Source organism: Peromyscus leucopus, unplaced genomic scaffold (genome assembly GCF_004664715.2).
Source record: "Peromyscus leucopus breed LL Stock unplaced genomic scaffold, UCI_PerLeu_2.1 scaffold_440, whole genome shotgun sequence".
Classification (NCBI taxonomy): domain Eukaryota; kingdom Metazoa; phylum Chordata; class Mammalia; order Rodentia; family Cricetidae; genus Peromyscus; species Peromyscus leucopus.
Genome location: NW_023505333.1, coordinates 163597 through 170489, shown reverse-complemented (window position 1 = coordinate 170489; position 6893 = coordinate 163597). Strand labels below are relative to the sequence as shown.

Here is a 6893-nt window from a genome sequence, read left to right as displayed (position 1 = left end):
TCTTCAAGCTCAGCAGTAAGCTCTAGGGTTCCAGCTTTTATGAACTGTTCCTCATGCTAGAGCATGTAATGTATCTGCATTTGCATTGCCTGTAGCTTCAGTAAACTCACTAGTTCATTGTGGGAGCCCATTTTCAGGTTTCCTAGTGGCTTTACCCAGCAGGTCTGCATAGAGAGGATGATTAAACCATGGGCCTGAGTGCAGGTATCTGAGATGGTATGCACTTAGCTGTGCTGGGGGGAGGTCTTTTGCTCCACCCCTTAGCATTTCTATAAATACCCTGGGGCAGAGACTGTCAGGCCCATTGGAATAGGTTCGAGGCCCTCTCAGGCTATCCTATATTTTCTATCTGTTTATCTCCACACTCTGAATCCTTCTATCTAATATATCCTGCTGTTCCCACTCAAGAGCACTCTGGGGAAATGTGGTGGGTAGCCGCCCCTTCCCCCCCCTCCCCGCACTTCATCAACTTGGATTTGGTGGTATTGTTACTCTGTCTTTCACTAGTTCCCTGTCTGGGCTGAGGGACATTTGCCTATGTCTCCCTAGGAACCAAGCTATGAAACACATGACTCTGTAGTCTCACACGAAATTAGGTGTGCTGACACCTCTGCCGTTACTCGTTTTGCTCAGGATTGCTTTGGCTGTCTGAGATCATTAGTGCTTCTAAATGAATTTTGAAGATTGTTTTTCTATTTCTGTGAAGAATAGGATTAGAATTTTGATGGGTATTACATTGAATTTGTAGATTGCTTTTGGCAAAGAGACATTTTCACAATATTGATTGTTCTGATTTCTAGGTACTGGTTGTTTTTACATCTGTAGTTGTCTTCTTCCGTTTCTTTCTTCAGTTAATGTTTTCATGCTAAAAGTTGTTTACTGACTTGGCTAGATTTATCTTTTATTTTGTTTTATTGAGGCAACTGTAAATGAGATTTTTCTTTGGTTTCTTCCTCAACCGCCTTGTAACTAGCATTTAGGAATGAGCCGCATAATTGTATGCTAATTTTATATCTTGCCACTTTGCTGACAGTGTTTATCAGCTCTAAGTTTTTGTACTGGAGGCTTCAAGGCTTAATATAGAGAACCACAGCATCTACAGATAAGGAAGTTTGACTTCTCCTTTTCCTGTTTGTTTCTCTTTTATTTTCTTGTCTTATCCTATCACTTTAGCCAAGACTTCTTGTATCATACACTGAAGAAGAGTGGGGAAGAAGGTGGACACCTTATCGTCTTCCTGATTGTAATGGAAATGTTCAGCATTTTCTCCCATTTATTATAAAGATGGCATAAGGTTTTTTGAATGCAAGCTTAATAAGTTTAAATGTGTTCCTTCCTCTTTACTCTCTGTCTTTGCCTCCACCTCTGCCTCTCTGTCTCTCTCTCTCTCTCATGCACATGCACGTGCTTGTATATATGTGTGTTTGTCTGTCTGTCTCTGCCTCTCTTTCTCTCTGCCTCTGTGTGTATGCATGTGTGTATGCATGTGTGTGTGTGTGTGTGTGTGTGTGTGTGTGTAGAAGCATGTGCTTGTGTGTTCATGTGTGGAGGCCAAAGGAGGGTGTCAGATGTATTCCTCTATCACTTTCTGCCTTATTTCCTGAAAAAAGATCTCTCACTGAGCCCAGAGTTTACCATTTGGGGGCCGTGCCAGTGACCAGCAAGCCCCAGTGACCCACTTTTCTCTGCCTCTCCAATGCTGGGGTTCCAGGTGCACAAGCGGTCATACTTGGGTATTTACGTGGGTGCTGGGGCTCTTCGAGCATTCTTACCACTAAGCCACCTCCCCAGCTTTAAATACGCCCCTTCTTTTCCAGATTTCCTTTTTTTTAAAAGGGGAGAATATGAATGCAGTCCCCCATCACAAATTATGCAGTCGAGTTTCTCACATTTGGGGAAATTGCAGGGGTCAGCACATCTGCAGTGCAATTGATAAGCCTTACCCTGGGAAAACCACCTTCATGATCATGGTCTCTCCCTGCCAGGCAAGTACACCTCTGGTACATTTCTTCTGCACTTTTATATGATATTGGATTCTGTCAGAAATCCTTTTCTGCATCTATGGAGGTGATTGTGTGATTTTTCTGGGGTAAGTTTTATAGACAACTGAGAAAACAAATACCAGATTCTGAAATAAGGTGGCTATGGCTATAACTTAAAAACAATTTGTTTCTCTTTTGTCTTCTTCTCTTACTTTCTTTGTTCAAGTCCAAATTTATATAATCTCCTTGGCTATCAGTTCTAGAATATTCAATGATTTTGAAAGTATCTTTTGATATTCAGCTTCTCAAATACTCCCATTTCTTCCCCTGAACACTGACTTCTGAAATGTAGCTTGACTATATTCTGTTGCACTGAATGTACTGAGTGTGTGTGTGTGTGTGTGTGTGTGTGTGTGTGTGTGTGTGTGTATACACATATTCAACAGCAGGTCCATCACAATCTTGCACAATTCTGTATCTTGCCATAGAATGTTACTAGAAAGAGCTATTTCACATATGCTTGGTGGGTACAGGACTGTAATCTCAGCTAGTCTGGTGTCTGAAGCAGGAGGATCACATGTTTAAGGACTGTGGGAGCTACAGAGTGAGTTCAAGGGCAGCCTAGGCAATTTAATGAAACTTTATTTCTTAATGAAAAGAGAGGGCTGGGAATGTGGCTCAGTGGTAGAGTATTTTCTCACCATGTATAAGGCCCTACCTTCAATCCCTAACACTCTTGTGGTTAGTTTGAGTAAGAATGGCCTCCATAGGCTCATGTGTTTGAATATTTGCTCCACAGTTAGTGGAACTGTTTGGGAAGGATTAGGATGTGTGACCTTGTTGAAGGAAATGTGCTACCTAGGCCAATGCCAGGCCCCAAAATCTCCCCCCACTTTTCACCCCATCCTCTGCCTGCTGCCTTTATATCAGGATGTAAAGCTCTCAGATACTTCTCCAGCACCATACCTGTTGGCTTCCCACCATGATAATCATGGACTAATCCTCTGAAACTGTAAGCAAGCCCCAATTAAATGGTTTCTTTTATAAGAGTTGCCATTGTGATAGTGTCTTCTCACATCAATAAAACAGTAAGTAAGACAGAAGTTGGTGCTAAGATTAGGGAATTGATGTGACCTGCCTGACCATGCTTTTGTTGGGAGGAATATGGAAGACTTTGGGAATTTGGACTAGAAAAGTGGTTGAAAGCTTTAAGAAGAACTTAATGGGTTATCCTAGCAGGACCATGGAAGACAGTAGGGTTAAGGGCATTTGGGAGTATGGAGGCCTGTCTCAGGGGATTTCAGAAGGGAAGAATATTAGCAGTGGAGTAAGTGGTCTACAGACCATTCTTGTGATATTTTGACAAAAGGTGTGGCTGCTTTTTGCCCTTGTCATAAATATTTGCCAGAGACAAGCCTAGTGGTGACTGGGTTATGTGGTTATTAGTGATTAGTCTTGTGTAGACCTATAATGAAAAGCAGTAAGCAGGGCAAAGAGAAATTCAAAATGTTTGAGGAGAAAAAGAGAACTACTAAGTGTTGTGTTGGAACCACTTCTTGTGCTGAAGGAGATAAAAAGTTTGAAGAAGGCCTGATTCAAAATGGAATAAAAGGAGTGGTGCCCTCAGGGTGACACCCAACCTAGCTAAGCCTCCAACTTGTGAAAAGAATTAAAGGAAAACCTAAGCCACAGAGGAAGCCATCAACAATGGAAAGCTGGTGCAAATGTGATTCAAGGAAGGTTCAGGTTCCAGTCCCAGGAAGCAAAAGAACCTGGCAGCTTTGGCCACATGGTTCTGGATTTAGAGTCAAGAAAGATACTGGAAAGGGGTTGTGGAACTTCCATTGAGGTTAAGGAAATTTGCTGCAGTGAGGTGTGTTACAGGGGAGTACCTGCATGGAGGCCATAGAGGCCATTACATGGAACTGTGACAATGAAGCCTGGACTGTTTTGGAGACCCCAAGATGGTATAAGTGTTGGAGTTGTGAGATATCAGCCAAGCAGAAGTGAGTAAAGGGTGTGGAACCATCCCCAAAGAAAGAAGTATGTTGCAATTAGCAAAATTGAAGGGGAAGAGCCATCTAAGTCCTTTGTCATTGGATGTGAAGATACAGGATCTGAAGTTTGCTCAACTGTTTTTTTGATCTTGCTTTGGTTTAGTATTTCTTCACTATTCCCCTTTCCTACCTATTAAAATAGTAATGTATATTCTGTGCCATTGTATGTTGGAAATATGTGCTTTGCTTTTTTTGTTTTGATTTACAGGGGGTTTAGTTTAGGGGTTGCTTTTGAGTCTCAGAAGAGACTTTGGAATTTGGGGCTTTTAAACTGTCTTGAGACTGAAAGACTATGGGAACTTTTGAAATTGGACTAAATGCATTTTCCATCTCCATTATGATATGGCTATAGAGGCCTATGGGGGCAGGGAAAAATGTGGTGGGTTGAGTGAGAATGGGTCTCATAGGCTTATAGGTTTAAATGTTGGTTCCCAGTTTGTTTGGGAAGATTTAGTAAGTGTGACCTTATTGAAGTAGGTTTTGCCTTGTTGGAAGAAGTGTGTCCTTGAGGGTGGACTTGGAGGTTTCAAAAGCCAATGCCAGGCCTATTATCTCTTTCTCTGCTTTCTGCCTGAGGATCAGGATGTAAAGCTCTCAGCTACTGCTTCAGTGCCATGGCTGTCTGCTTCCTGCCAAGATAATTGTTGACTAACCTGCTGAAACTGTAAGCAGGACACTCCCAACTGCTTTATTTTATAAGAGTTGCCTTGGTCGTGGTGTTTGTTTATAACAATAGAGCAGCAACTAAGACCACCTTAAAAATATGGAAAGAAGAAATGAAGGAAGGGAGGGAGGGAGGAAGGAAAAGGAACTAGCTCCTTCTAAATAGTAGTCTCTAGATGTTAAGAAATGAAAAAGCCTAGTCACATGAATCAACTTCCAGAAATATCTGGACTACTTACTATGGTTTTGCAATTCTTCAAAACCTGGCCTCTCCTTTGCCTTGCTCCATCCAATCATCAGACTATAGTTCTTCCATCTGTTTTAGCTCTCTTATGGTGAGAAGCCACTGCCCCCTTTCCTGCTTGTCCAACACTCAGTTGGCAGGTTAGTTTCCTCCTTAAGGTGGTCTCTCTCACTGATCATGGCAGATTTGGGACCCCTGTTTTATAAAACGTACGTTTCATGAACTTACTCACCAAACACACACACACACACACACACACACACACACACACACACACACACACACACACCAGAGTTGAAACTAGAAAAACTATTAGCTTTATATCCTCTCTTGTGACTCCTGTGCCTTTGCCTGGTCACCTTCCTTCCTCCTCACCCGATGTGACCATTTCTTGGCCTCCTTTCTCAACATCATACTGTACCCAAACTTACAGCTCTTTACATATTTACATGTAAGCATTATAGATAAGATACGCATATAAGGGAGAAGGTTTTTTATTCTTTTTGAGATTAAGTGACACCACTTAATATAAATTCTAAGGCCTTCCATTTTCTAACAAATTTCATGATTTAATTTTTCTGTAACACTGAATAAGATGTATATGTGTACCAGATTTTTCTTAGACATTTGTCTGTTGGTGGACTTCTTGTTAATTCTAGCTCCTTGCTATAGTACGTAGAGTAGCAGTAAACATGAATGTGCAAATGTCCCTATGGTAGGGTAGGTGGTTCCCTGGGAGTATGTCCAGGAGTGAAATAGCTGTGTCCTAGTCATTCTATTCTTTATTTTTTTGAGGAAGCTCCAAAATTATTTCCATCATGATTATATTAGTTTATTCCCCACCAGCTATATAAGTAAGTATATAATGGAGTGTGTCAGAGCTTTTCTGGCTCCTGGTGACCTTAACTTGGAGTACTAGGGGCTTGGACAATTAATTGCCACTAAAACTACTGAGCCAGTGGATTCTGAGTTCTCTATTTCACCTCCAAGAATTATCATGGAATTTGAACAAGGAGGGAGCAGATGTGAACTGAATTATTAAGGAAGAGAAAGAACACCAAGAGTGGGAGGTACTCCAAGGAAAGAATACCACCTGATTGTTCAGCCCAACTGACTTTTGTGGAACTTCTGGTGGGCACTGGATAGATACTAAGGTAATCTTCATTGAAATTGGTCATCTTTTAATGTTTCCATGTCTGAGACAGTAATGAGTAACACTACGCAGACTCCTTTAGCCCAACCAGATAGTTAATCCTCCATTCTTGGGAGGGACTCGTATGTGCTAGTGACTAGCTCACATCCACTGTGGACTCCTCCTTTACTGCCTAAGTGAAAATATCTCCTGTCTCACTACTTCCAAGTGTTTCATGAGAAATACTCTACAAGTTTCTTCTCCATCAGACCAGTTCAGAAACCACTTGATATTTCAGTAATTGGATGAATTTTGAGAGCATGATTAACTGCACTAAAGTTTGAATCAACTGCAAGTAATGACCATTCCTGAAGGTGTGTGCTTGCATCAGACTCTCTGGGTATCCTGCTTACAAGCTACTTCTTGGAGACAGGTATCTTCCTTCCCTCCCCTCCCCTTCCATTCCTCCCTTGCTGTGGAATAATCCTCTTGTACACTGTAAAGATTTGTCACTTGAATTGGTTTAATAAAACACTGATTGGCCAGTAGCCAGGTAGGAAATATAGGTGGGGTGACCAAACTAAGAATTCTGAGAAGAGGAAGGGCAGAGTCAAGAGTCACTAGACAGGCACAGAGGAAGCAAGATGAGAATGCCATACTGAGAAAAGATACCAATCCATGTGGCTAAACATAAATAAGAATTATGGGTTAGTTTAAGTGTAAGAGCTAGTTAGTAATAAGCCTGAACTTCTGGCGAAACATTTACAATTAATATAAGCCTCTGTGTGGTGATTTGGGAAGTGGCTGCTGGGTAT

The 6893-nt window shown here is 41.5% G+C and overlaps 1 non-coding gene across 1 annotated transcript; it reads right to left on the bottom strand.

The window, feature by feature from the left end:
- Nucleotides 1–1833: 1833 nt before the first annotated feature.
- Nucleotides 1834–1993, bottom strand: LOC114699454. The gene has a single exon (XR_003735534.1). It is a non-coding gene; the product is annotated as a U1 spliceosomal RNA (small nuclear RNA).
- Nucleotides 1994–6893: the final 4900 nt, after the last annotated feature.